The sequence below is a fragment of the Solanum pennellii genome, chromosome 8 (assembly GCF_001406875.1).
Source record: "Solanum pennellii chromosome 8, SPENNV200".
NCBI lineage: Eukaryota > Viridiplantae > Streptophyta > Magnoliopsida > Solanales > Solanaceae > Solanum > Solanum pennellii.
The window spans coordinates 47,279,555-47,293,860 of record NC_028644.1 but is presented as its reverse complement, the minus strand read 5'-3'; the positions used below and the strand labels follow the sequence as shown (position 1 = coordinate 47,293,860).

Here is a 14,306-nt window from a genome sequence, read left to right as displayed (position 1 = left end):
GGATGAATGTTAATGATAGGAAAGTGAAATTTTGGTCAAGTCCGAACCTTATTTTGAGAAAAATATATGGCATTATCAATTTATTTCGATATATATAACCTTGTCAATGAAATGCCTGACAGTAGAGAGGTGGAAATATTTGTCGAGCACACAATAAGGACCAATGGAACTATGATGTAGTTGATTATGATAAGAGACCACTACAAGACGAAGAAGGTTTGATAGATGTAAATATAATTGAGAAAAGTGATGAGAGTGATGCCACAAGTAGAGAATGTGAGTCAATTCATGACTCTGATGATTCAATGGACGAAGATGATGTGATTTTTGATAAAACCATCGACTTTACTGTAGAATGGTTTAGTTTCAATGTTGGCTATGTTTCCTAACGACACTCAAGAAGATGACTTTGCTACATCATATGAGGAGTTAATGAGTTCACATGGAGATTCAGATGATGAAAATCATAAAAGAACCATTTTTAATCAAACTAGGGATTCACAGGATCCAAAATTTAAGGTTGCGCTTAATATGATTTTCAGTAATAGAAAAGAATTCACGTGGGGAGTTGAGGTACAAGTCGTGTTACCAAAAAAAGACATCAAGTTACAAAATAATGAAAGTACAAGATCGAGGGCAACTTGTAAGGTGTCAAATATGATTCATATTTGCATCAAAGCCTAATCAAGATTAACCTTTCAAGATAAAGAGAATAGGCCTTCCATTCTTGTAGCAATCAAAGAGATAATAAGGCTATCCACTCTGGTTTTTAGCTAAGAAGTACATAAAAGAATTTAGAATTAATCCAAATTGGGGAATAAAAGTATTTCAAACTCATGCAATGAGGGCTCATAATAGTACCATTACTCGAAATCAAGCTTATATGGAAAAGAAGAAGGCATTAGATGTAATAAGAGGGACTAAAGAAGAGCAATTTGATATGTTATGGGATTATTATGCTGAGCTAGGAGTAATCCAGGGACCACATGTATCTTGAAATTGGATGAAAGTCCAAAAAAATGGTCAATAGAAGAAAAAGATTTTTAAGACTATATATGTTATGCAACTTGCAAACAAGGTTTTTTAGTTGGATGTTGACCCATAATAAGGTTTGATGGATGTTATTTGGAAGGGCATCAAAAAGGGAGTCAGTTATTGACAACAGTAGAATTTGATGGAAACGACAACATATATCCTATTGCATTCGCAGTAGTGGAAGTTGAACTGACGGAAACATGGAGTTGGTTTTTTACACTTCTTGATGAAGACTTTGAAATCTCACGAAATCCTTTTGCATGAACTTTCATTTCTGATAAGCAAAAAGGTCTAATACCAATATTTGATGAGATAATGCCAGATGTTGCACATAGATTTTGTGTGAGGCATTTACACAATAATTCCAAAACTGAAGGTTTTAGAGGACAAACAATAACAGATAACAATGGAAAGCTGCCAGGGCAACAACAGAACCTGAATTCTCCAAGCATATGGAAGAGATGGAAAATTAGATTCAAGAGACCCTGAATGGTTTATTGATAAATCTCCCATTAACTGGTCAAGAACTGTTTTTTCTTCTTTTCCAAAATGTGATGTTTTATTAAATAACTTGTGTGAGTTATTCAACAGTATACTTATACATGCAAGAGATAAGTATACTTGGACAATGCTTAAATTAATTAGGATATATATGATGTCCAAACTTCAAAAGAACTGAGACAGAAGCTGAAGTATTGCCAACGAATCTACCCAAAAATCATGTTAAAGCTAGAGAAAAATACGGCTAAAGCTACCTAATGTATTGCCATTAACTATGACCAATTCTACTATGAAATTGAGGATATCTATCTTAGACTATACTCTGTCGATTTTAAGGAGAAAACCCATTCTTGTAGGAGATGGGATTAACAGGAATTCTTTGTAGTCATGCTATTGCAACTATATGGATTAAGAAGGATGAACCCGATATATATGTTCATGAATGCTACACAGTTGAGAAGTATATGAAAAGTTATAGACCATCCATTTCGTCAATTGCTAGCACTGAGCAATGCCTAAGACAGGGATGGAACCACCTCTGCCACCCATATATGAAGCACAACTAGGCAGACCAAGAAAATTAAGGAAGAGAGGAATCGATGAGACAACTAAAAAAGAATCTGATTCTAGAAAGCATACCTTGTTAAAAGCATCAAGAAAAGGCAGGAAAAAGAAGTGTGGCTCATGTGGAAAATTAGGGTGCAATAGTAGAAAGTGCCGTAGTCTTATGGGAAGTATCCACTCTGAAGTTTAACAATGAGCAGTCCATCAACAAGTCGAAAAAGAAGGCCCTTCTACACTTAGTAAATTAGAATCAAAAGAAAGTAATCAAATAAATTGATTTACTTCACAAGGATAATAACATTAAACATATTTTCTTCTTGTAGGTTTCAAACACCATTATTGAGAGTGTGATATCAATGCATCCCAACTCCTCATTTGTTACTTAACAAATTGTAATTACCTTTTCTTGTTTTCAACTTATGTTGTTTGTAACAAATCTTATGAGTTGACTTATTTCGTTTGTATATTGTAGGTCAATCAGCTTAAAGAATAATCAAGTGTATCACAAGATTAATTGAGGAGTACTGCATTCGTTTTAGAAGAAACTGGTGATCATTCCAGACAAGGTACAAGACCACTTTTCATGGGAAAAAATTATATTCCACCATCAAGATTACAAGAAGCACTTTCTCAAAGTAGCAAGAGAGTGGCAAGTAACCCACGAGCCAAAAAGAAAAATGTTCCTTGAACAAAGAAGTTACAGAAAACTGATGACAATATGCACTTTAGTTTAGAGCTACTTCTTTCTCTGTGACATTAAAGTTAGTCATGCTCATGGATGATTGAGTTTTTCCTTTTTAAAGTATCTGAAACTTAAATCTTTATCTTTATATTGTCAGTCTTCATAACAATTCCCAAATATGTCGCAGGTAAGGCTAAAGTTTGAATTTCACGAGAACCAAATCTCCAAAACACAAGAGAATGAATTCATTTAATTGTTATGAGAATTTGAAGTTACTAATTTAGAAACTTTTCATCAGCTTAGTGAAAAAATAATTAATTTACTGAGTTGCTTTAGCCTATCGATTTAATTTCAAAGAGCAGCAAAATCATATAACTTTATGTGTAATTAGAACTTTATTTCCTTGATCGAAATATCAATTAACAGTTCAAAAACCTAAGTGCATTTCACAGGTTATCCCAATTGGTTCTCAACATATACCTAAATTGAATACTCACTATCTGATTAGTATAGTACCTAAGATATCAAAAAAAATTAAGAGAAGAGAGAAGATTAATCATTAATTATTTAGTAATTATTATAAATATATACTAAAAACTAATTAATGTAGTAAAATTTTTATTAAATTTAATAGGCGAAATAGTCCAGTGGACCCTTATACTTGTATGTGTTTGTATTGTGAACCTTTCCACTTAATCATTTGTCAACTGAACTCTTAAACTCAATCAAAATGAACATTTGAACCCTTCCAACCATGTGTGTAACTCACTCTCTTTTACATAAGTGACATGTCATATCCACATAAGATATATTAATGTCATGTCATAATTATTTTTAAAATTATTAATCCAAATTGTTTGATTAAAGGTAAAATAATAAAAATTTAATTATATTCTTTAAAGTAAAAGCCATAAAAAAATTTTCATTCCCATTGGTTCACGTGAACCAAGTCATCACCGTCATCACCATTTTCACCGGCGAAGCCACTCATATTCTTTCCGCCTTCATCTTTGCTGCACATCATCACCATTTTCCTTTCCTCCTCCAACCTCCACAAAACCAACAACCTAAGCCACCACATCACATCTAAACAAACACCCTCACCTGTTTCACCTTCATATTCGCCGCACACCATCACCATTTTGCCGCCATGATTAGATCTTTGAACCCTCACTCACCTCGTTCTCCTATCCAGTGACCAACTACACTTCTCTCTCCCTCTGTCGGTGATTAGTGGAATCGAGGAAGTGTCGAAGATCATCTAAGTAGATGTAAATAGATTGTGAAAAGAAATAAAAAGGGGTTGGGCAGGACGTGGATATAGTTGAAAAGGAGGTGTCATGGGTGAAAAAGGAGGTTTTTTTAATTAATGGTTTAAAAAAGTTATATCTTTATAATTTTAAAAAATTTCTCAAGTTCAAAGCTCCTCACTCGCCTTAATAGGTGTGTAGTTGCACACTTTTGATAATTTAGATATCTTCCACCACATAAGCTTAGCCAATGGTCAGAAGAGTTTGTTAAATTGTGTTTTATTGAGTTTAAGGGTTCAGTTGAAAAACAGGTAAATAGAATAATTCATAATACAAACTCATAAAAGTAAAAGGTTCCACCAAACCGTTTTACCAATTTAATTTATAATATAATTGAATATCTATATTTTTATTGATGAATCATCATTGTGGATGTATAATATGCATTATGAAATTGGTGTTGGTATAAAACCTAAGTTTATTGACCGTGGTAGAGATTTTCTTGATCATTCAATAGCACTTGATATTTTCAAGAATAGTGGATTTGTTAGGTGTTATTGTGTTGCATGTAAGTACTTAATTTTTTTTAAAACTAGATACAATTATGGTTCATTTGTACCGTAATGGATTTAAACCTAGATATTTTATATGGATTGATCATGGAGAAAGATATTGATTGGATGATATGTTTTATAATTCGATCCCTGTGGATAAATATAATATGCTTGTACAACATGAAATATTAGGGTAGAATTGGATATAGTTGAACATGATAGGGTTGAACATGATAAGTTTGAACATTATAGGGTTCATGAAATGATCAATGATCCTTTTTGGATTCAAGGTGGGATGGAATACGAACAATATTTTGATGAAGCTCCTTATGAAGAAGCAAGATGTTTCTATGATATATTGCGGTTAGATTAATGAATATTAAATCAGATTGGAATGTTCCTAGCGCAGATATGGACTGAATGGTTGATGTTTGGGTGAACTAGTTAATCCAAGGTTTAACATACCTAAGAACATCTATCAGACAAAGCGTTTAATTTCCAAGGTATGATTGATATATCATAGAATTCACTGTTGTGTTAATGGCTGCATGTTGTTTTAAAAGACTGATAGTGAATTAGAAAATTGTAAGTTTTATGGACATGCTCGTTATAAGAGGACTCTGATGGAAAAGATAGTCCCTATTAAGGCGATTCCTTATCTAACTCTTGTTCTTAGGTTAAATAGGTTGTATGCATAAATTAGGTCAGCTCCACATATGATATCATATTGTGAATTTAGAAGGTTGTCGAGTGTCTTGTCTCATCCATCTGATGGTGAAGCATGGACAGATTCTGATAATGATTATCTTAATATTGCTAGTGAACCAAGAAATGTTAGATTGGGATTGTGTGCAGATGGCTTCACACCATTCTCGAATACTGCTTCGCCTTATTCATGTCGGACCGTATATCTTACTCTTTATACTCTTCCTCCTGAAATATGCATGACCGGCCAGTCTCTACATATTTCTAAGTTGTGTTATTTCAGGTCCCGTACTCCAAAAAGTTTGATTGATGTCTATCTACAACCATTGATATATGAGCTCAAACAATTGTGGTTTGAAGGCGTTTTGACTTATGATAAATCAACTAAGCAGAATTTTGTTATGTGTGCTTCTTTAATATGGACTATTAATGATTTTATTTTATACATGATGTTGTTTGAATGGATGACAGTTGTAAAGCTAGTATGTTCGTATTGCATGGAAAATAGTAAGACATTCACTTTAAAGCATGGCACAAAAAATACATAGTTTGATTGTCATCTTCAATTCTTGTCAATGGACCATGAGTTTAGAAAAATTAAAAGTGCATTTAGAAAACTAAAGGTTTAAAGAGACCCATACCTCTATTACTCATAGTGCATCAAATTTGGGATAGAGTTTCTAAATTACCTAATTTACAGATGCTTCACCTTCTAGACTTCCTAGATATGGTGTTGAACATAATTGGACCAAACAAAGAATATTTTGGGAATTTCCATATTGGAGGACAATCTGCTATGGCATAATCTTGATGTGATGCATATTGAAAAAAAATATTTTGACAATTTGTTTAACATAGTGATGGATGTTAAGGGTAAGACGAAAGACAATAAAAAAGCTAGAAGGGACATAAAGGAATATTGTAGGAGAAAAGAGTTATGTCTGCAGTAAATACAAAATGGTAAAATAGTTAAGCCAAACTTAGCTTTTCATTCACATTGCATGAGTAACGTGAAATTTGTGAGTGGATTAAAGATTTGAGGATGCCGGAGGGCTATGCTTCGAATTTAGGAAAGGGAGCATATATGAATGAAGGAAAATTGATAGGTATGAAAATTCATGATTGTCATGTGTTCATGGAAACATTAACTCCTATCCCTTTTAGTCATCTACCCGAAATGATATGGAAACCAATTACAAAGATAAATCTTTTTTAAAAGATTTGTGTTCTGTAAAGTTGTTGGAGAGTAGTTTAAGACAGGATGAAGGAAAATATTATTTTTATTACTACTAAGTTGGAGAAGATATTTCCATGTGGTTTCTTTGATGTGATTGAACATCTTCCAATTTACCTTGTACAAGAGGCTTGCCTCGGAGGTTCGGTTCAAAAAAGATGAGTGTATCCATTTGAGAGATATCCATTTGAAATATTCACTAAGTAATATATATTCACCATGTCTTTTATTAACATATATATACATATATACATGCAGAAAAAATTGGCAGTTTCAAGCAAACAATTAAGCAAAGGGGAGAGATTGAAGGATTAGTTGTTCAAGGTCGTAATGAGAGAGAAACCGGTGATTTTTTATTCCTATTACTTTACTGATGATGTGTCATGTAGAAGAAACTGTTAGGACAAAAAATAAGCAGGTGTAATGTGGAAGCTAGTAAAATAAACCTGGAAAGACCACGAGTAAGAAGGCAAACGAGAAATATACCAAAAAACACAAAGATTTAATGTGGTTTGGTCAATCGACCTACGTCCACAAAGGAGATGAGCAATCCACTATAAATATGAGAGTAAAAAATATAGAGAGAAACAACCTCAACCAATTCACTCGGTAAAATGATTTGCGCTCAATCAGTTATCAAGTTTATGTAATAGAAAAACACTTAAAATTCTAGACCATAAACATATCATGTTTCTGGTTAATTTACATACAAAAATATGTAACCTTACATACAAATACATAATAAAAAATTACTTAAATACACAACTTAATTTATCATTTTTTGAAATTTTCCTACCATTTAAAAAAAAATATATAAAAATCCCTATTTCCTCAATCTCTCTCCTAATCTCCAATAGATTCCTCAAACTCTCCACCCACATCACTTAATTTTCCCAAAATCAAGCCAACTTCCCCAAAATCACGCTTAGCTTCATCGATTTCAAATTCTAAATAAGGTAGAAAAATTTGTATTCAAACTTATCAGTATTCTTCACAAAAACGTCTTTATAAGTGGAATGAAAAAATATTCAGTGATAGCTCTGTCCTCACGAATAACTAAGAAGTCAAACCAATATTTAATGCCGTTATGGACTAAATTTATTTCACATTTGAAGCCAAATAACTCGAGTTGAATAATTTTATCGACCGAGAGGGAAAATTAAAGTTGTTGAGATGGACTAATCTACCAATTAATGGGATGACTGAAGACATTAAATGAGGACATATGTGACTAGTATGAACTTGTGGACCTTATGTAGTTTGTTGGGATGGAGATCTTCCTTGTAGGTGTCTTGATGGTTTGATAGCTACATCACCTAATGATTGGAATACCACACATGTTTATCATCTGGGGATACAACTATGAAACCACCAGGACACCTTCGGGTTTTAGAGAGAAGTTCAAAGAGGAGAAAAAGGATAAAAAGTTCAAGCATTCAAGATTTTCTTGCGATTGTCAAATAATTCACAAAGGGTTTGATCCTAACAAGGTATATAAGTTCTCAAAGTTTTTGGTTCATTCACCCACACAGCAATATTTTCGAAGTTGAATGATTTGAGTTCTTGTCACGACCCAAAAATAGACGTAAAGATACTCGTCTTATCCCACCAAGACAAGTAAGCCTAAAAAACATTGCTTACGATAAAATACGGAAAAAATATATAATACACATGAACGTATGCCCTGAATCACACTCCAAACCATGTCTGAAACAAAGTAGGTTGTTACCTAAGAATGTACAGAACCAAGGTCTGATAAATGAAATTTTCCTTCCATAATGAATGTATAAAACAATTATATTTAGTTGACTCCATATCTTCGATCTTTTGCTAACCATTATCCACCGATCTAGTCTGCATTACATTATTACACACATTCAATTTAGCAAACCCCACATACTTCTCACAGTACTCTATTGAAGCTAAAACACTTAATAACAACAATCATCACAACTACACCAGTCATTTACCTTATGCTCAATTGTCACTAGTATCAAACTCTTCTTAGCAAACACATTGTAGCCTATAGAAAATTCAAAATATGGCTCCCTCTTTCCATTTAAGTATTACATGACAAAAATGAGTCACACCCAAGACCAATAGCACTAATTTCAAATCTATAAATACTTTCTCATCGAGGTATAATTATTCAATTACACCCAATGTCAACTTCACACAAACTTTCACATATAATTTTTTTAACTATCATTAATTCCATCATGTACCTCATGCCAAAACTCAAAAGAATCCTTTATTACTCCAATAATTCTTCATACTATGAGCTCTTAACCTCCACTCACCATCAAATGCCTATGTAACACATAATAACAAGCTATATCATCTCATCAATAAAGTAGCTTCAATCCCCTCAGAATCCACATTAACTATGAAGAATTGTAGGTCCACACCGTTTAACATCCATAAGTTACCTATCATATTTTGAACAATCTAGCTTGAGATAACCCAGTAGAATCTTCCATACATCAGTTTTGTTTGCCAAATCAATGCTCATTTTTCATTAAAGTTGTAACATCTCGAAACTAGAAACGACTAGAAAAGAGGTTAAAATTTGAAAATATTTATTTTGGAAAGAACAAGAAAAATCTGGAAAATTTTTTTTAAGTTAAGAAAGTGAGTTTTGGTCCTTTTCAAATGACCATAACTTCTAACTCAGGATGAGTTTGAGGTGTTTCTGGATATGGGTGGAAAATCTTGGAATAGAACCAACGCCGCTGTGTTTGCGCGATTTCGATAGTGTATGAGTGAGTTATGCGTTACAGAAGTTGGGCTGTTGGATTGAGAAAAGTCCCAATCCCGATTTAAGGAAGGAAAACTAGTCTTTAAACCAACTAATTTCCTATTTCGTTTTTAGGGTTTTATTGGTGTAAAAACAAGTATTAATTCAGTTTTGGAAAAATCATAACTACGTTTACAGCTTTGAGAAGAGAGAAAAGAAGAAGGAAAAGGAGAAAAGTCAATAATTCATCAAGCACGTCAAGGTTTGCGAGTGAAATTCGTCTTTGGTGATCCTTATCAAGGTATGTGCAATCGTTAGTGTTGGGCTAGTTCACCCAAACACAAAACTTGTTTCAATCTATTGATATTCGAGTTTGATGAATTATAAAAAGTGAAGTTCTTGAAGAACATTGTTGATTGAGTTGTTGAATGCCTAGTATTAATTTGATTCGTGTTTTTGGGTTGTTTTTCGAGTTAAATCTATTGGGTATTGAGGTTACTAATGATCCTAAGTGTTTGGGGAAAGAACCATGGAAGCTTAGGGGGTTTAGAGATTAAAAATGGAGGAGAAAAGTCTAGAATGCCTGTCCGTAGGGCCTTGGGGCGCCAGGCCTCCCATAGCCCCACATGAAAATCTCCGTCCGTAGGGTCTTGGTGCCCCACGCCTCTTAGAGCTCTAAGGACGCAGTTCACCCCATTCTTCCCCCATCTTTTCGAACTAGTTTCTAAGCGATGTACCTACGTTTTCTAGTTGATTCTAACACTCTAAACATCATGAATTCATCCATAAACATGAGATCATGAACCTTGAATCCATAATCCAATTTAAGGAAAGTTAAGATCAAAGTCTAAAAGTTAAGAAGCAAGTCAAAGTAAGTTCTTGAATTTTCAAAGAGTCTTTAACAAACGTTTTAACTTTGTTTTAACGCTCATGTTGCAAGTTAAGCAAAGAGTAAAGAGTTGAGTTGCAAGTTAAGCAAAGAGTAAAGAGTTGAGTTCATTTATCAAAAGTTATAAGGGAACTAAGTTTTCCCTAAGAGTTATAAATGTTTTCACATTTTGAGAAATAAAGGAAGCTGATACTTCCAACAGAGCCTTTTGTCTAGTTTTAGTAAAGAGGAAACTACGATTTCTAAGAGAGCTTTTAAAGCTAAGTTTGAGCAATTACCTCATACCACAAAAGAAGTTGTTTTAAAAAAAAACGTACGAGCTAAGTATTTTTGGGAGAAGTATTGAGCACCTATATGGGAAAGCAAGTTCATATTAACTCAAGCCCCGATAAACCATGTAGCCTACATGGATAGAAGAAGGGTCATACTTTTTAGATGATTCCTTAGTTCTTTTTAGCATAAAATAGTGGATCCACTTAGTTGTTCATATTTTATACCGATAACAAGGTATATGACGACCCTCTTGCAACATGAGGTAAGATGTTGTAACATTAGTTAGGCTCATAGTGATGGTTGTCGGTTAGAGAATCTCCCCCATAAACTATATTACTTCATATACAAGTAAAATTGAGTTTGTTATTGCATTTTCTTTAACAAACTAAGTGTTTTTATTGTTTTACACGATTTTATATATTGCATAGGTCTTATTGCTCTATATTAAGTCAAGTTATTCATGAGTTGAGCAGAGTGAAGGGAAGTGTTCCTTCTTACTCTCTTCAAGTTTAAGTTGTTTTAGCATTCCAACTTGTATACTCATACATTCAATGTACTGATGCCAGTTGGTCTGCATCTTATCATGATGAAGACGCAGGTAATTAGAATCAGCATTCGACGTACCATTCATCCAGTGAGCAGCTCAGAGTTAGTTGGTGAGCCTCCCTTCATTCTTAAGGAATTATTTATCATACATTTATTGTTCTTAGTTTTCAGTTGTTAGGATGGTTGGGGGTCCTGTCCCAACATTCCTCTTTATTTTAGAGGCTTCATAGACAAATAATATTAGTTCTTTTGTCCTATTCTTTTCGGTTGTATACGTTTAATATTTAAGTTTCCTTTTTGGCTAAGTTGATACTTAAAAGGTATTTTCGTTGAGTTATTTCTCTTGTGTTTAAGTCTTCTGCTGAGTTATAAAAGTCAGGCCAAGGGTCCTCTCGAGGCCAACGATGGTCTTCGAGTGTCGGCCACTCCCAGAGTGTAGTCTTGGGGTGTGACAAACTTGGTATCAAAGCACAGAGTGCAAGAGTCTTAGGGAGTCTATGAAGCCGTGTCTGTAGAGTCATAGTTATCGGTGTTAAGTGCGCCACATCTATAATTAGGAGGTTGCAACATTTAGGAATTCCTCACTTCTTTCATACTTTTTTTGTGCGTTAGAGTTTATACCTTATTTGTGCTTGCGTGTTTCAGATAACAATGCCTCCATGAAGAGAAAACCGAGGTTGTCCCGCTAAGAAAAACTTTGACCTACAAGAGAAATGGGTACCTAATGCACCAAACGTGCAATCCCAAGGTTAGATCACTAATGATGAATTCCGTGAGACTATCCCGATGCTGAGCCAAGTGGTGACTAATCAAATCAGAAAATAAAGAGGAGCTAGGCAAAAAGAGGCTGACACTCAAGGTTTTGTGAATTCTTGAGAGTGAATCCTACAAGTTTCATGGGTTCGATCACTACAGAGGATTCGGAGAATTTTGTTGAGGAACTAAAGAAGGTTTTTGATGTAATTCATGTTGGTGATGCTGAAAGAGTGGAGCTAGCTGCATATCAACTGAAAAATATAGCTAGGACTTGGTTCGATTAGTGGAAAGAGGGTAGAGACCAAGATGCACCACATCCGAGTTGGGCCTGTTTTGAAGAAGCTTTCTTAGGTCATTTCTTTCCCCGAGAATTGAAAGAGGCTAAGGTACGAGAGTTTCTTACATTGAAGTAGGACTTCTTTGAGTGTACACGAGTTTGGATAGAAGTTTAAACAGTTGTCCCACTATGCTCCTTAAATGGTTAATGATATGAGGAGAAGAATAAGCTTGTTTGTCGCTGGCTTGGGTCGTTCATCAAGCAAAGAGACAAGGGCTGCTATGTGGATTGGTGAAATGGACATATCCAGGCTAATGGTCTATGTGCAGCATGTTGAAGAGAGGAAGTTGAGGGGCAGAGAAGAGTATTGAAGCAAGAAGGCTAAGACAGGGAATGATTCTGGATAGCAGAATGGTAGTATGAATTGTCCATCTTTTAGAAACTAAAGGGACAAGACAATCCTCTTCTAGTGCAGCTGGGCCCAGAAACAGAGGTGAGTATAATGGCCAAAATTCCTAGAACTTCAAGGCTAGATTAGCACAGTCCCAAGATAGTGTGGCACCAGGAGGTAGTTGGTATCATGTATATGGTAGGTGTGGTAAAAACCACGACGGTAAGTGTCATGATGGTAGTCACATTGTTTCAAGTAAGGTCAAGAGGGTCACTTCACGAAAGAGTGTCCTAAGAATAAGCAGGGTGGTGGAAATCCGAGCCTAATCTTCATCAGTTGCCCCACCAGAAAGGGCTTCACCTAGAGGAACTACTTTTGGCATTGATCGAGGAGCAAATCACCTTTATACAATCACTAGTCGCCATGAGCAAGAGAACTCTCTAGAAGTTGTCACTAGTTTGATCAAAGTATTTACCTTTTATGTTTATTCTTTGCTAGATAGACCTAGGGGTAAATTTGTCTTTTATAACTCCTTCTGTTGCAAATAAGTTTGAAATTCTTAACGTGAAACTTTGTGAACCCTTCTGTGTTTCTACACTAGTTGGGGAGTCTGTTCTAGCAGAAAGAGTTATCGTGATTGTCCTATTTCCATCAATCAAAAAAACCACCTGGATGATCTAGTTGAGTTAGACATGGTATATTTGTATGTCATTCTAGGTATGGACTGACTTCATTCCTATTATGCATCAATAGATTATAGAACACAAGTTGTCAAGTTTTAGATTCCTAATAAGACAGTCATAGAGTGGAGTAGTAGTTCAGCGGTGCCTAAGGGTTGTTTCAATTCATAACTTAAGGCGAGAAATTTAGTTTCAAAGGGTTGTATCTATCACTTAGTCTGAGTTAACGACTCAAATGTGAGGTACCTCCCTTCAAGTCAGTTCCGATAGTAAAAGAGTTCCCAGAAGTTTTTCTGGATGATCTACCAGGAGTCCCTTCTGAAAGAGAAATAGACTACAACATAGACATCATTCAAGATACTCGTACTATCTCTATTCTGCCATATATAATGGCACTAGCAGAGTAAAAAGTTGAAGGATCTGTACGTAAGGGTTTCATTTGACCCATTGTCTCACCTTGGGGCGCTCCTGTTTTGTTTGTGAGAAAGAAAGATGGTTCCCATAGGATGTGTATATTACCGCCAATTGAACAAGGTTACCATAAAGAATAATCCCCTTCCAAGGATTGATGATCTTTTTCATCAGCTTCAGGGTGCTTCCTGCTTTTCAAAAATTGATCTCAGATCAGGCTACCATCAGTTGAAAGTTAGGGAACGTGATATTCCAAAGACAAATTTTGGAACCAGATATGGGAAATATAAATTTTTGCTCATGTCATTTGGTTTGACCAATGCGTTTAGCATTCATGGATTTTATAAATAAAGTCTTCAATCCTTATCTAATATGTTTGTTATCGTCTTCATTGATGACATACTAATCTATTCAAGGAATGAAGAAGATTATGCTAGTCACCTCAGAATAGATCTTCAGACTTTGAAAGATAGGGAGTTATATGCTAAGTTCTCAAAATGTGTGTTTTTGCTGAAGTTTGGGGAATTATTGGGCCACATAGTTTCTGCAGATGGAATTGAATTTGATACCCTAAAGATAGAAGCATTTTAGAGTTGGCCTTGACCCCCGTCTCCAACTGATATAAGAAGTTTCTTGGGTTTGGCTGGCTACTATAGAAGGTTTGTTGAGGGGTTTTCTTCTATATAATCTCCTTTGATGAAGTTGATTCAGATTATAGTTAAGTTTCAATGGTTTGAAACTTATGAGAAAAGCTTTCAGGAATTGAAAAAGAGGTTGACTATTGCCCCAACTTTGACCTTACTATAGGGTACTCAAAGTTT

The 14,306-nt window shown here is 34.7% G+C and overlaps 1 pseudogene; it reads left to right on the top strand.

Annotated features, from left to right (window-relative positions):
- The first annotated feature begins 369 nt into the window (after window positions 1-369).
- Window positions 370-2,834, top strand: LOC107027656 (annotated as a pseudogene).
- Window positions 2,835-14,306: the final 11,472 nt, after the last annotated feature.